Here is a 16,269-nt window from a genome sequence, read left to right as displayed (position 1 = left end):
CCAAGCCCTTCTCCCTGCCTCAAGACTGCACGAGGTGTCCCACCATAGGTAGTGGGCTCCAAAAAGCCTGCTCATGCACCAGGGATGGATTCTGATCCTACTGCCAGGGGTTCCCCAAAGCAGATAAAGCTACACAACTGTCTTGATATGCAGAGGGCCTCGTCCAGTCCCATGCAGGCTCCACAGTCATTGTATCCAACTTTCATGAGTTCCCACTGGTTGGGTTTGGTCATCTCTGCAGGTTTCCCCATCATGATCTTGATGTTCTTGCTCATAGAATCCCTTTTCTCTCTCTTTGACTGGACTCCTAGAGCCTGGTGTTTGGCTGTGGATCTGTGCATCTGCTAAAGATTTCTTGATCTGTAATTATTTTTCATTAGGAATATAAAGGAAATTAAACAAATTCAGAAGGCTTTCTTGGTAAAAATTTTTCTGACACAATAATGACCAAAAAGGTCCCAGGCGACAATGTAGACCCCCATGCCATTGCGAAAGTGGATGCAGTGTAGTGCAGAATGCATCCAGATCATAAATGCAGGAGGAGTCAAGACATTTCAGCCTTGAAGGCTGAAATGAGGATTTTTTTTTTTGGCATTCTGTGAAACATGTGGGCAAATCACAGATTTCTAAGCATATATGCCGTATATAAATCCCACTTTATTTTAATATGTGACCCTATATCAATAGAGTAAATAATTTTTACTCTATAACAACAGAGTAAAAAATGTTGAGGTAAAGTAGGTACATATGCAATTTATTAACTAAACCAGGATATTTTTGAATGTGGAAATTGACACTAGGCTTAAGCATGGAAGAAAAATACCACAGAGAATGCCCCAGGGAAATCAAGCTTCATACTAACCCTAATTCAGGGAGACCAAGTAGAAGCTCCTTCTGTGGAGGGGGCAGTGAGGTAGCAGCTTGTTTGTGCCAGATGCATTCTGTATGCTCTGCACCTGTCCTCACCTTGCTGTCTGCCCCAGGACACTGACCTAGAAGGAAATCTTTAATAAGCTCATGTGTCCTATGGGTTTGAGGTGAGTTCAGCCAAAGGGGAACTCCAACTGGAGACGGAAGGAGGAAGGATGCGCTCCTCTGGTTCCTTTCATTAAGGTCACCTCCAAAGAAGATGACCCTGCTTCCAGGCATCCTGCTTTCATGGCCCCCTTTTCCTCTAGGTCCTTATTTCCTTGACCTTTCTGAGTCCCATCAGAACTAGAGCTAGCAGCATGGGCTGGGACCAGTCCAGGGTTCTTGCACTACCCCTCGGGCTTTCCCTAACTGCCCACCTGCAACTTTGCAGTTAGACTTTTTGTGAATAAGCTCCTCTTGTATGATCCTAATTTGGCCGTGCCATCTGTTCCTAGGAGGAGAGTATCTGGCACACGGTCCATCCCTGGAGGTAATTCTAGGAATGAATCACTGCAAGATGTGTCTAGCAAATGTGATCTTAGACCCAAGTCCCTTGGAATGGCCTTCATAAATCACAATGGGTATTAATTTCTTAAGGTAACAAAGGAAAAGCAAGAAGGAGCCATTTTTTCCTGATTCCCTTTAAACTTGGGAATTCATTAAGCAGGCCCTTGAAGGGAGGCGTTCATGACAAATCTTAAAGTATGATGTTTTTCAACTGCAGCCTGAAAGGACTTTTATATTTCAAAATAAGTTGTTAGATGCCTTTATAATGAGGAATTTTCAGCAAAGGCAGCTCCAGATTGTGTCTTTTGCCTGTCAAAGAGGTCCCCTTATTTACACACCACTGAGAGGATTTCAACCTCAAGAAGGTGGCAGAGGAAAGGCACAGCTGGTCTCTCTGTGATGTTGAGGAAAGGGGAGCAGACTGAGAATGGTTTAAATAAAAAATCGTTGTTTCTTAAGGTCCTGGTGAACAGGGACCAAAACTTGGCGCTGAATGAAGTACACAATGCTTCATGAACATGCTTCGGGTAATAGGGGTGTTCTGTAGGGTTCGGTGACCTTGGAGAACTAAACTCTTTCAGAAGCAGCCTGTGTAGCACCTCACAGTGTCCTGGGGAGAGAGGGACAAGGGAAGGAGAGCAGGTGTTTATCATATCAAGGAGTCAGACAGTGGCAAAAGACATGCTCTGAAATTTCAGTCTTGAAGTGCTCATGCCCCAAGCTCTTAGCAGGGTACCCAGCAATGTGGTGGAAATTCTTAAATGTTTATCGGATAAATAAGCAACAGATGAAGTAAACAATGACAAATGGGTCTCTGGATACAGCAAGATACCACACGCCCCACAAGTTACTACTTCTAAATGCAATTAAATGGGTGACAAGAATTAGGAGAATAGTTATCTCATTGGCCACTTTGTAACCTAAACAAATGGCTGTTTCTCTGTAATTTTTCATGTTCAACTTGTTTCCAGTGAATATTTTCAGTAGCAAGTCATCATATTTCCATGTTCTTATCATGATAATTTGCTCCCAGTTGAAATGCTGAATGAAGGCTTCTTTGACTAATGATAAAATTCATATTATTGCCCGGTTTGGCGGGAAGAATTTAACACCATTCCCAAGGACAAATGGTTATACCACACAGATTAGACAAATCAGAACCAGGAACAGAAAACCCAATGAAAGATGTCTATCAGTCTCCAAGAACAAACACTGCCCAACCTCAGTATTGAAGACAGTTCTCAGGCAGAGAAACGGTAGGCATTGTCACTGAAAGAAGAGCTGGCTTTTCTCCTTACTTTTCTCATAAATTCAGCCAGTGACTCTGAATCTCAGATTATAGAGAACCGCCCTCCCCCATTCACTTGTCTCCATCCATATTCCCTGTAGGATGAGTGGCAGTAACTGAATGACTTCTCTTTAGAGCATTAAAATTGACCCATTTCTACATCAACCAATATTTCATATCTTGGAAAAGAGCTATGGTGGAAGGGCCCATGCTATGTTCTTTGTTCCTTAGTTTTGATCCACCACGGGATCCATCCTAACATGCAACAAAGCCTAGACTGTTGTCAATGTGCTTTGATGTTTATATTGTAAGAGAAAACACCACTCACACATAGTTCATCACATATGTGCATGCGTGCGTGCGTGAGTGTATGTATGTAACTAATTGACTTTGCTTAATTTGGCTTTTAAAATAAAAGTCAATCATATAATTTAAAATTGGGAACTATTAAATTTTATTTTCCCCAAGCAAAATCTAAATCACAAACCAAGTAATTAGAAGATTCTCCAGCATAAAAAGAATCTCATCTGTTGCCTCCATCTCCTTCTACAAGTCCCAACTTTCATATACTCTTCTCTCTGACACCCCAGACATTTGCATTGCCCTCTTTTTGTACCACCATACATACTGGGTACATTGATGTATTCAGACTATCTGGGTATGTAAGACCCGAAGCGTATTTTTTTCAGCAACTAATTCAACTATAGCAGGTGAAACAGTTTCTTTGCTCCAATTATCTGAGTAATTTAAGTACATAGAATCAATCTGAGTTTATACCCAGTGCTAATGCTCAAACCATTTTCTTCTTCCTGTCTGAATGATAAAAATTTTAAAGGAACTGAAAAGGCATTAAATGAATATTTTTTGTGGTCGTTTGAAGGTCTATAATGAGAGCAAGAAATACATAATTGAACACAGAGTAGTACAAGGTAAGTCATCAGTGTAATAGATTGAAACACATATTCGTGCAAAGCAATAAACTGGAACACTCTTGTATGAGGTCAGGTGTGTTGCTTTGAAGTCGGACTGCAATTTGCCTTCCCTAGGACAGAACCTTCTTCTGATTGCACATGCTCATTGATCTGCAGCTGTTTAATGAGGCAAAGAGTGACCAGCAGGTAACGCCAGGAAATTTGCTCTAGTACCCAGAGGGCCAGAGATCAGCCAGAGCCTTGAACATGCACAATGAAGTCTCTTTTCTTGAGTTGATTATCAGACTGAGCACAGACTGTATTGTGACATTTCACAGATGCCTTAACAGGACCCCTTGAATTTTATTGCCTAAAAGTAAGAATAATAGCAACCATAATATTTCTTTCAGAGTATGTTCAGGTTCTAGTCTCAGCTGTCTTAGGATTTATTAAGAGAATAAGAACCTTTTCAGAAGGTCTAAGATCAAAATGAACTTAATTATAAACTTCTTAAGTAAAAGGTTAGAATAGAAGACTCAACTATTACCCCATCTTTCTCCAAAAATCCCAATATTTGTATACTTGGTCTCTTTTGGACCACACACGTTTACAGTAGACATTCTTTGTACTGAGCATTGGGCATATTAATATATGCAGACAGTCCCTTCTGCGACCCCACTCATTCTCCATCCTACTATATTTAATGTAGGTGTTAGGAACATAAAGCCTGATACAAGGCATGATTTCTAGAGTGTATGGAAAGAAAAATTAAGCACAATGCCCAGAAATGACAATGTAGTCAAGGAGAGAGGGTGTGCAAGCACTCTTCCCGGCAGGTGTCTGAAAACAAGCGAAATTCCAATTTAGCTAGAAAAGTCTTCCTGGAGATGTTTGATGAACTTGGCTTCCCACTGGGTTAGTGCTGCTACTAACATCATTCCTTAATGACTTTCGGGAAGATTTCAAAATGTTTTATAAACATTAATGAAGTCCCAGAACCTGTCTTTGAAGAAGATTTGAATGAGCAAGATTTAGCATTCCAGATGCGGAGGGTGGCACTTGTTAGGGACAATTGAGTAATGATGTCTCTATTGGAGCTCTGTTCAGTTCGGAACATGGCTGGTGCTGCACCTGGTGTCTTAACTCATAGCATACTTTTTCATGTTAGCAAACCTCCCTGGGGAGGATCATAATTCTGACTAGCTTTCAGGGTTTCCCTCCACAGCTAATTGAACTGATTGACAAATTTCTTAGGAGCACCTAATCTGCATCCAGCCAGTATTAGAACATTGGAGTCCTTACAATTCAGCCCTAACACTGTGAGTTCACAGCATGAAAAAGGAAGGGGAAATGTTGAAGGAGGCAGACTAGGGAACCACAGCAAAAAGGGCCAGAGCACTGAGGATGAAGAAGGTGTGGGCTTTAAAGACCCATTTTATGTATAACGAAGTAGGAACTTGCTTCCCTTGTTAAAATTACGTCTAGAACCTGGAGAGTGCACCAGCAGAGAATAGTACCAATATGATACCTACTGGATTGCCAGCTACATTTAGAAAATGCATGCTTCTCCTAGCCTCAACCTGTTTTTCACAATTACAGGCAAAAGCTGCCAGGTAACTTGAGCTTATATACAAACTTTTTACTGAAGCAAAAAATCTCACCTGACTTGAGAACATAAAATTGTGAATTTAGTATTCAATAGCAACAAACCCCAAGACTTCCAGGGTTAGCCATTCTGGTGCTGTTGGCAATGAATATTCTTTTTATAAGAAATCAGTGGTGCTTGGTGCATGGCAGTCATTACCCTCCTCACAGGCCACTTACTATCTCAAGAAGCTGCATCTGGCAACTTGATCTCATAATGACCTTTTTTGAGACAGAAGTTAACACCAGAAAAAACAAGAAAGATCAAAGTACAGAGGCTGAACTTGGACCTAGACCATTCGGTTCAATCTAGTTAAGTTTACTCCTAATGAGGTCAGGGTTGTAAGTGAAGCCCCACTGCAATTCTCGTAGTTCACCTACAACCCTAATTCTAAAATCTTCCAACAAACTAGCCATCCAATTTTTAGGTTGATATCATCAGAAAAAAAGAGATTCCCTCTCAAGGAAAAAAGCAAAAACAACAACAACAACAAAAAAAAAAAACAAACAAACAAACAAACAAGCAAAAACCATGTCTATGTGTGCCTGGTTAGGGCAGCAGTAAGAGTCATCATTTTCTGAAGCAACAGTCGTCACAGCACTTTCCAGAAGACTGTTTTGGGAAGTGACGTTCTCCATCATCGTGTCTGTACTGGAATTCCAGTAGTCTCATTTTTCTTCCATCTGGTTGCTTGTCTTCCACTCTTCCCTTTGCTTTCACCCTGGCAGAGTTGACTTTTTTGATCTCCAGTAATGAGGTGTCAGGGACAGAAAATAAAAGATACACTGATTCTATTTCTATTCTGAAACACCTGGAATAGAAGAGAGAAAGGTTGGTTGTGTCACTCAGACTGCCCTGTCTCATTATTGAATACCATATTCCTTCTTTCATACTGGGGACCACTGTTTTTCCGTGCTCCTTCTTTAGAGTCTCGGTCCTCTCATTAGTCCATTCACTGGACCATTCAATTAATACTTACTGAAAGTCAGACGCTGTGTTAGACAAGGGGATAAAATAAAGTGCAAAAGTGCAAATACAAGCCCTGTTCTCCCGGAACTTTCAGCCTGTCGGTAGAGACAGACTTAATTAAGTGATCACACAATTAAATCTAAATCTTCCTGTGAGAGATGCATCAAAGAGAAAGCGCGCAGAGCCTTAATCTAGGTGCCTGTGATTTCCCTCTGGCGAGGGTTGAGAGGGCTTCATTTTTTAAAGTGAACCTTGTTGTTCTTCCAGCTACTCACACCTATTTGGTTCTTCAGTCTTTGGACATTTGCACAGTAGCTACATCCTCTTTTTCCTGTTTTCGTGATGCTTCTGCAGTGGTCTCTTTTGGAAGAAGGACTCTCCAAGGTCCTATAATCACAAGGGAGAATTGTCACAATAGAACGTCTCCAAAGACAAGAGATCTAGCTGCTTTCTTGATTAGGCATTTAATTAACATCTTTACACAATTCTCTGTTTCTCTACCTATGAAATGGACACAATGATTATCATATTTGTCTTTGTGTAGCTATAGCAAAATGTCTGACAGAGACAATTTGAAGTAAAATTTATTTGGCCCATGTTTTTAAGGGGTCATCTCATTATATCAACGAAAACATGACAGCTTTAGTGGTTATCCTGTGAGCCAGTATGCAGACAGTTTAAGACAGGAAGTAGCCATGGGTAATTGGCTCCTCCTGAACTACTTTCTTCAGTGAGCCACATATTCCTAACATTTCCATAAACTCACAAAGTAACATCACCACCTGGGGACTAAGTATTTAAGTCATGAGACTATAGAAGACAGTACATATTGAAACCACAGCTGGCATTCTTCAGGTATGTGTGTCTTCTTAATGTGCACAGAAGCAGTTTGTAAATGATGGTGTGGGCGATCAAAACAGAGTAACGCTGTTATATTCCTTTTTGTCATGTATATAATGGCGGAAACTAGATGTGATGAAACATAACAACACCTTGGCTTTTTTTTTTTTTTATCCTGTTTTTGCTACTAGAAAGCAGCTAAGCCCTGGACAGATACTCTTCATTTTCACCCAGGCAGATCTTGTCAAGCCTTAGCCTGCTGGCTACAGGGATCATAAGTTTCCTATTCCAGAAACTGGAACACATGATCTGACAATTATTTCTTTCCCTATTGATTTATGATCTCATAAAAACTGTAATAATTGTGATATTTTAATATATAAGCACGATATTTCAACTTAATAAGAAAATATTAAAAGAAAATATAGTGGTATTCCCTGAGAAGTAGCATGTGCCTAAAATTACCCCACCTTCGCAAACAGTACTTCAGGTCAGAGCCTGTGCCTTCTGGTGCCCGTGTCTTCAATGCAGGGTGAATACATCTGTCCCCACAGGCCACCTTCGGAAAGGACGATCATCCAGATTCTAAAAATATTTATTTGCTTCTTCCATGATTTAACTCAGTGATTCTTCCCAGGTCCCTCCTAACCTGTGCTGCCACCATCGCTCTGGATTTATGCTGTATCCCTGGCGTGGAATCTGCGAGTCGTCTTCATGTCCCCGCCACTACCAGGAGAGTAACACATTCTCACATTTGTTCGTGGTCTTATTTGCATTACATTTTTAAAAAATACCTATTGCTAAAGCTTGTAAGCGCAGGATGCTAGACAGTGTTTCTATATCTCCTATCACCAGAGATGCTGCATTTAAAATCAGAAGAGCAGAATTTAAGAAAACCTAACTCCTTCCCATATCTCCATCACCAACCTGAATTCTGTTGCCTTGGTACTAAGCACCAGAAGAGGGAAATCTCAAGGTCATTCTAACTGGTCTTATAAAAACAGCTAAAATTATATTGACTTTAGAGTAGCAGATACAAGAGAATCTTCTTGAAAGGGCTCTTCAGGTTTGCATTGAGAATGTGAATATTTTGAAGATCCCAGTATTATAATATTATAACCTGTTATAGGTCAAATAACTTGAGCTAGTAATTGAGATGGAATGGATGAAAGGCAGAGCAGAACTTCAAAAATATCAGGCCAGAGAAACCTGGGCTACAGGGTTCTGGGAAAAGAGACAGCGCTGAAGAGATGACACACCAAGATGCCTGCAATTTAGTGGTGCTTGAGCCAATTCTGTGATTCTAAAGAAGGTGACACTCTGCTACTGTTCACTGGTGAAGGGCTGTTGAGAAAAACAAAACCAAAGACCACTTGATTGAGAAGGCCATTTGCAAAGTAAACGATTTCTTGCACCTAGTATAAAAGCTTAAAGGGGGAGTATGGCTTCCTAGGTCATAAAAGATTTTCTATTTATTTGGGATTTGGTTATTTTGCTTCTGTTTTTGTGGAAATGGTACAAGCATAAGTAAACTCTATTTAACTTCAGGCATCAGTAACATCTTAAATCAAGCCAATCCCTTGAGCAATGCCTTCTTTGGTGATGCAGAGCCATTTATTGAACACTGTTATCAATTTATGATCATCTACTCTTATGGCTGTTCTGGATAGGCTGCTGCAGCTGCCCCTCTGCTGAAACAATACCCATGCTATGAGGGATTTTAGCTCTTAGCTTCTGAACTCACAACAGTGAATCACACATCCTTGTGATGTCTCTTCTCTTACAGGCATTACAGTTCAGAATTAAATTTTTGCCACATCTTGTCTCAAAATTTAGGTGGTAAATTGAGAGACAGCATCTGATGTTGTCTGTTTTAAAAAGGTACAACTTTGGGTCAGTAAAATAGGACATTGTGTAACAATGTCTATTATAAAGGTTGATAACCTGAATTCCATCCAGGGGACCCACGTGGTAGAAGAGGAAAAACTGAACATTGTCCTTTGACTTTTCCTCTAGCACCATGACATGCATACCTACATAAACACACATTAAATACACATATAAAAACATATTTCTTAAAAGACACATTTTACAGTGTTATGGACAAAATGTTGATGTGATATTTACGTGGCAGATACAGTTCCACATTTTTAAAAAATACCAATGACCCAATTGTATGACTCTCAGAAACTCCATGTTAGGTGAGTTTAGATGGACCAGATGCACACAAATTTTGGAACTGATCATGTTATCTGGCCTGATGAGTGAGGAGTAGGGATGCATCCACAGGGTCTATATTTAAGGTAAGGACCACTGGAGGGCTAGGCAAAAAAAATGACTCTGGAAATGTTATTGATACCCTTCAAGAACCCTGGAGAACAGAGAGAGGAGCAGGGCAAACCCAGGAGTGATTCCATGAGGCTGAGGCAGCATAGCAAGTGTTAGACAGGAAGGCGAGCAGCCAAGAGGTTCAGGGAAAACAAAATACAGGCGTGAACAATAGAGTGAAAGTGACAGTGGGTTAGAGAGCATCGGCACAAACTGCTCAGAATGCAGTCCACCATCTCCAGGCATGTGGTAGTTGTGTCTTTAATGGCACTTACAACAAGAGCTTGAACACTAGCTGATGATAGATATTGCTTTAACCTTCCTACTGATCTTTCTTGCTAATTTGCATAGCTGCTTCCAGGTTACAACACTGATCAGCCATGCCTCTTCTGAGCACTTCGTAGTTATGGAGCACTCTAGGGAAGACTGATGTAGTGGGTCCAAGCTGTTGCCTTGCTGTGTGCACTGCCCCCCAGCCTGCTGCTAAACTCTGAGCTGGATGCCAATTCAGATTCATAAATGAGGCATGGCCCAGCCTTTGACAGCATAGAGGCAACCCTATTTTTATACTCTCAAAATCAATATGTTGACCCCAGGAGACAGTTTAGCTAACCCGAAAAGCTACATTTTGGAAGGCCCGAAATCTGGAGGGCGTTCCATTCGTTAGCATTTTGAAAGGAGGGAGGGAGGGATAGTAGGTGGGAATCATTGCTATCCTTTGCCACCTTGGTAGTGGAAGGTGCATCGGTTCTTCTTCCACTGAAAGAACAATGGTGGCTTAAGACTGGTGTTACTTCTACTCCCATCCTCAAGAACCCTGAACACTCATTTCTTCAGTCTGGGGACCAAGTTTGTCTTTGGTTATGTGCTATGTGCATTTAGATAACCAGCATTCTACCCTCCTTCTCCTGTCCTCCACTCTTCCCTCCCCTGGGTCTCTCATTCCTTAGTTTCTGTCCTCTACCATCTTATAATTTAAAGTGAATACAATACAGGGCTGTCACTCACTGCCCTGCTCCCCGCTCTTGTTAAAAGTACCCGATAAGAACTGGGTTTGTGGGGTTCTCTTGTTTTTACATTTATTGGCGTGCAGACATAGCTGTAGTTTTTACCTGAACACAGATTGTTTTCCATCTTTCATCTTTTGGTTGAGATCGAATACTCGCCACTAGCTCTCTATTGCAGAGGGTCTTAACAGAGAATGCAGATTGAGCTGAGATGTCCAAATGATCCCTTATCTGTGGTGGGGAATGCCATTTACCCTGTTCACTCTACTTGTCAGTGTTCCAAACAGAGGTGCTGATGGTGAATGAATTGGTCAAATGTCTCATCCCTTCTCCAACAGAGATGGACAGATCTCTGCCTCAGAAGAGTATGTATCAGTGATAGACAACTTTTACACTCATTGCATCATTTCACCCTTGCAAAAACTTAGCTGACAGCTTTTGTTATAAATCCCATTATTACATATGGATAAACTGAGGCTAAGAAATTGAGCTGTGTCATCCTGAGATCCTTGATCTCTTTCCCAAAATTGGCTCAAGAGCTGGGCCAGCCGACAGCTTCTTGACCCACCTTGATGTTGCTCATAATAGCTCATGTGTGCTTAGCCAAGCATTAATATTAAATTTTACAGTATAATAGATACCATGTTATCTGCTAAGAGTCAGGGTGGGGAAGAAAAAAATGAACAAATAAAAAACAGACATACTGAACAGAAGTGATATGACCAATCTTAAACCACATATTTTGTCTTTGGTAAACATGAGAAAGTACTACCTTGTATACCCATTCCTTTCATGCATGCTATGCTAGGAGCTTTTAGGGAAGGGTTGTGGCAATGTGAGAATTGAGGAAAAGGAACGGGAGATGCTATCTTGCCCAAGATCAATACTAATATCGGTATATTATTCAGGTATATTATTATATTCATATATACTATTCCTTTATAGAACCCTGAATAATATATATATATATATATATATATATATATATATATATATATATTCATTTCTTAGAGTAGTGTATAGGCTGTGGTCCCAGTAGTCCAGTGACTTCATTGGTGGCTGCCTGGTAATGAAAAGACCAAGAATCTGGTAATTGTTCGGTGTACAAGACTAGATGTCTCAGCAGTCCCAATCTTGTGCTGTAATATTAGAGGATACCTGGAAAGCTGCTGGTCTTCAGTCTGTGTTGGAATCTAGAAGAAGTTGGTTCTAATACAGGTGAAGGGATCCCTCCTCAGCAGAATAGATGAACTTGCCAACCAGAGTGAGAGCAAGCAGGCAAAAAGCAAAAGCTTCCTTCTTCCATGTCTTTTTAAGTGGGCTGCCACTATCAAGTGTGCCCCGGGTTTAGAATGAGTCTTCTACCACAAATCATCCAATCGAGAAAACCCCTCACAGGAGTGTCCAGCTGCTTGTGGTTCAGTTGACTCCAGGTGGAGTCAATTGATGGCCAGGATTAGCCTCAGAATAATCTTCTGTGTATCTTGTCCTCAGTAAATCTTTTACTTTACTGGACCTCAATATACTCATTTGTAAAATAGAATTAGGACATCTTCCTGACAATTATAGAGTAAACAAGATGAGCTGATACACCTGAAGAATTTACAAGGGTACCCAGCACTTATCATTTATTGTTATGATTATAACTATGACATTGGAAGAATTCAAGACTCTTAATTTGAAATATTTGTCTGAGATTGCATAGCTGCTCCTAACTGTAACACAAACCAGATCCAAATCTAAAGTTTCAGAAGAACTTGAGAGGCATTTGAGAAATAATCCTGTGTAATTACCTAGAAAAGTCTGAAATTTAAACTTGGCAAGGCAGATAGGAGATGGAGAGGGGAGTGGCTGGGGCCAGGCAAAGACTCTTTCCTACCAGACAGAAACAAATATGGACCAAAGTAGAGAGCAGTGCTTGCTGAGCCTCCCAGCCTGAAGAGAAGGGTTCTCCCACGAAATCCACCGATGCCCAACTAACCAACACCCGGGGGATATGAGTTTTTCACTTAGCGTTTATCATCATCAGCAGCAGCAGCAGCAGCAGCAGCAGCAGCAGCATTCCAGATGATCAGTTTTAATATTAAGAATTCCTAGACATAGTGCTTCTTTCAAACATTTTCTCTAATTGTCCCTGTAAGCCACTGGAAGAGGAACAGATTTATCTTCTTTCCTAGCAATTAATGAAAAATTGCCACCCAGAACCACAACACCAGCCTTGTGCCTACTGTGTCCTTTCAGAAGGTGTTGACCATCTCTATTTTCCATTCCTAAGGTAAATTCCTACCTTGGAGTTTAAGGGATCAGTTGTGCTGCTCTGCAACACAAAATACACCAGCAGAGCAGTACAGGGTCAAGGTCTATGCGGCGTTGGGACCTCAGGAAACAGCACAGGACCCACTGGTTAGTTCAAGGTTTCTGTGGGTAAGATGAAAATGAAAAGGCAGCTGCTTTGGCCAGTTCCAGCAGGAGTGCCCGGACCTCATTAGAGTGCAGCACACTGTCCTGTCCCCCAGCTGGATTTGAAGTTCAACACAGAGAAAGAATGCACTCACAGCCATGCCTTCCTTGAACCTTCCTAAGATAAACAAACACACAAACAAGCACCTCTCTTTTTTGGCAGGAAGTCTCTATGTATTTCCAAGCAGAAAACCTGTAGTGGGAAGAAAAGAGACTGTGTCCAGTGTCATATTAGATATAGGCTTTTAAAAAGACTAATGCATCGAAAAGCGAATATATTGGTGCTATCCATAACCCTGACATCTTGACAAATACCTCAGTGTCTGCCTGTGTGATCAAATTGATTATCTCTATGAGTTTCCTTCAAAGCCAGCCACCTCTGTGGTACCTTCGTCACAGCTCTTAAAAACCTGGGGCCCAATGCCAGCATGCCATTTGTGTTCCAGAATCTGTTCCCATCTTCTCCTGTCATTGTCTTCCCCCAAAGACACAAGCAGTTCAAGGGTGCAGTGGCAGCTGCCTGGAGAGTAACAAGGTAAATATGATTAACGTCCTAGTTTTGCTAGGGGAGTACTTTGGAGGAAATACGCTCTGTTGGAGGGAGCACAAGACAATTCATTTCCTTCTCTCTTGAAACTGTCACAGAAAAGGCTGGTGCCCTACCTGGTTTTAATCTGTCAAAAGTAGAGGGAACCACAGCACACTGGGACAGACACTGATGAGTTTGCACATCATAAGGACTCAAGCATAAAGTCCAGTTGATGTTAGCTGTGCTTGCTTCTGAGGAGATAGAAGTGGGGACAGGTCGTTTTAATCATGACAGATCCACTGAAGAAGACAGAGCTAATGTGAGCAACTCAAAGTTTGCATAGGAGCCCGAAGAAACTGACTTTGCTCATTCACTAGTCAGATGTATATTGGAATGTGTCTGGGTCTCAGGCCCCATGCTCACCATGGAGAAAGTGGCCTCAAAGGTGATGGGCTCCCAGAGGACTTTCACTTGTAATATTTTTTTCTAATCTTCATCAGAAAGGGTTTACCTAGAGAAGCAAAGTTTGCTTTCAACTGTTCCTCTAAGAAGTAAAGTAAAACTGGGGAGATATTTAGGGGTGGAGATGGGGTGAAGAGACTGAGCTGGAGAAACTATGAAAGACAACTAACCCATGACTTAGCCCAGTTCCTGTCTGGAGCATCAACATTCTCCATCTTCTAAGCCTGAAACAATCCTGCTTACAGAACTGCATGCACATCTATCTTCTCTCATCTGCACTATCACTGATGGAGTTCAGAGGCTAGCTTTGATCTACAGCCTGGAATGCCACCATTGCAGAGTTCTCCCTTCCCCACTCATTCCAAAACACTTTCTGGTCAGGGAGTAGAGCATGAGCTTTATGGAACCAATAACTTTGCAGCTCGAACTTCTTCCTCTACATCCAGATGCAAGACATGCAAAGCCACCAGGTTGATCATGCTGTGTGTCACACACCCACTCACAAACCTCCATGCTAAGGACTTTATGAAAATGATGTCAAGATCAACCGTCATCCCTTCTCATTGACTTTCAGAATTGCGCCTGGTGACCATCATTCCTGACTCCTGCCAAGAGTCCAATTTGACAGTTACACCATACCCTGTTGGGTGCCTGACATCTCCCTGGGCTTTCACACCATATGACTTTATGTGGCTTCCTTTGAATCTCTGAAATAGTTCTGAAAACTCCATTCTCCCTTGCCTCTGATCTCATTTGAAAGTGTGTCTCAGTTAGCTTGCACTTTGTATATTTAGCCCTGTTCTGGTCAGCTTTTTGCTCTTAGAATGAAATAAATAGCCAGACCTGGTGGTGCAGCTACCCAGGAAGCTGAGGCAGGAGGATTCCTACCTAGTTCAAGACAATGGAGTAACGAGTGAGTTCAAGGCCAAATAGAGCAATTTAATACAACCCTGTTTCAAAAAAAAAAAAAAAAGTAAAATGAGGATAGAGGATCCAGCTCAGTGGCACTGGTCTTGCCTATCTGGGGATGCAGCTAGGTAGTGTCTGTCTTGCTTGGTGTATGGAGAGCCTGGGTTCAACCTACATTACCACAAAAACAAGACCAAACTCACTCTGAGAAAGTCAACTTAAGCAGAGCAAAGGGCTTGTTTTTGCTCACTGTTTTTAAAGAATCTCTCCCATGGATCACATGACCCCATTGCTGTTGGTCTTTCTGTGGAAAAACACTATAGCTAGAGTATGTTCTGAAGTAGGTTACTCACTTTAGGGAAACCAAGAAAGGAGAGAGAAGAGAGAGAGAGAGAGAGAGAGAGAGAGAGAGAGAGAGAGAGAGAGAGAGAGAGAGAGAGCAGCCAACCACTAGGCATGGAGAAAATAGGCAGGATTTCTGGGGAGAGAAAGGAAGAGGAAAGGGAATCTAGACATGCAGGGAGTCACAGCCAGATTGGGATGGACAGTGCTGAGATGAGGTCATGAGCCTAGAGAAAGAACATGAATTAAAAATATGGGTTAATTTAAGTTATAAGTACTACTTAGGAACAAACCTAAGCTAAAGCTAAGCTTTCATAATTAATAATAAGTCTCCATGTCTTTATTTTTGAGTTTGGTGGCCCAAAGAAAAACCCGACTATACCAAGCCTTTAACATATGGACCTTACAGGACATTCCAGATCTAATCTGTGTCATTGGCAGATCTAGTAAGGATGTGACCCCCTCTGCACATGATGCTCCTTATTCCTGTGAATTACTCTGAAGGAACAGAGATCATTGTTCCTTCAAACGTCCTATGAGCCTTTGGTTTACACCTGACAATCTGAGATATGTGGGGTGTGTGTGTGTGTGTGTGTGTGTGTGTGTGTGTGTGTGTGTGTGTGTGTGTGACAGAGAGAGAAGGAGAGAGACAAAGATAGAAAGACAGAGACAAAGAGAACAAGCTGTGTGTATGTGTGCAGGAGGGGTGTAATGGTGTCTTCATTTCTGGGCTAAACTCAGCACAGTATCTGGAACATTGTGCTTTTTGAAGAGTTTTAAAAAAAAGTAAAGAAGCAAGCATATAAACCTGGAAAGGGGGAGATTTTAAAAATTACATTTATGAACGTCTTCCTTATTTCTTCAACAGGAATTGACTTACAAAGTTGACATGAATGCTGCCCAAGTGACAGTTTCGTTTGTGTGACCTTTTTTCTCATGGTCATTGCTCCCATCCTTGACAGGTCAGCTTGTGTATCCTAGCCCTAATGTGCTCAGATTGCTTATTGTATGTCAGTATCTTTTGACATAGTTTAGACATCGTAATATGGTCATTATTGTTATTTATTTGCTCTTTATTAAAAAATGAAGATTTATGTTTACTTTATGTGTACAAATGCTTGCTTACATGTACGCATGTGTACTATGTGTGTGCACGACCC

The sequence above is a fragment of the Peromyscus maniculatus genome, chromosome 7, assembly GCF_049852395.1.
Source record: "Peromyscus maniculatus bairdii isolate BWxNUB_F1_BW_parent chromosome 7, HU_Pman_BW_mat_3.1, whole genome shotgun sequence".
In the NCBI taxonomy this organism is placed as follows: domain Eukaryota; kingdom Metazoa; phylum Chordata; class Mammalia; order Rodentia; family Cricetidae; genus Peromyscus; species Peromyscus maniculatus.
This window is presented reverse-complemented; position numbering follows the sequence as displayed.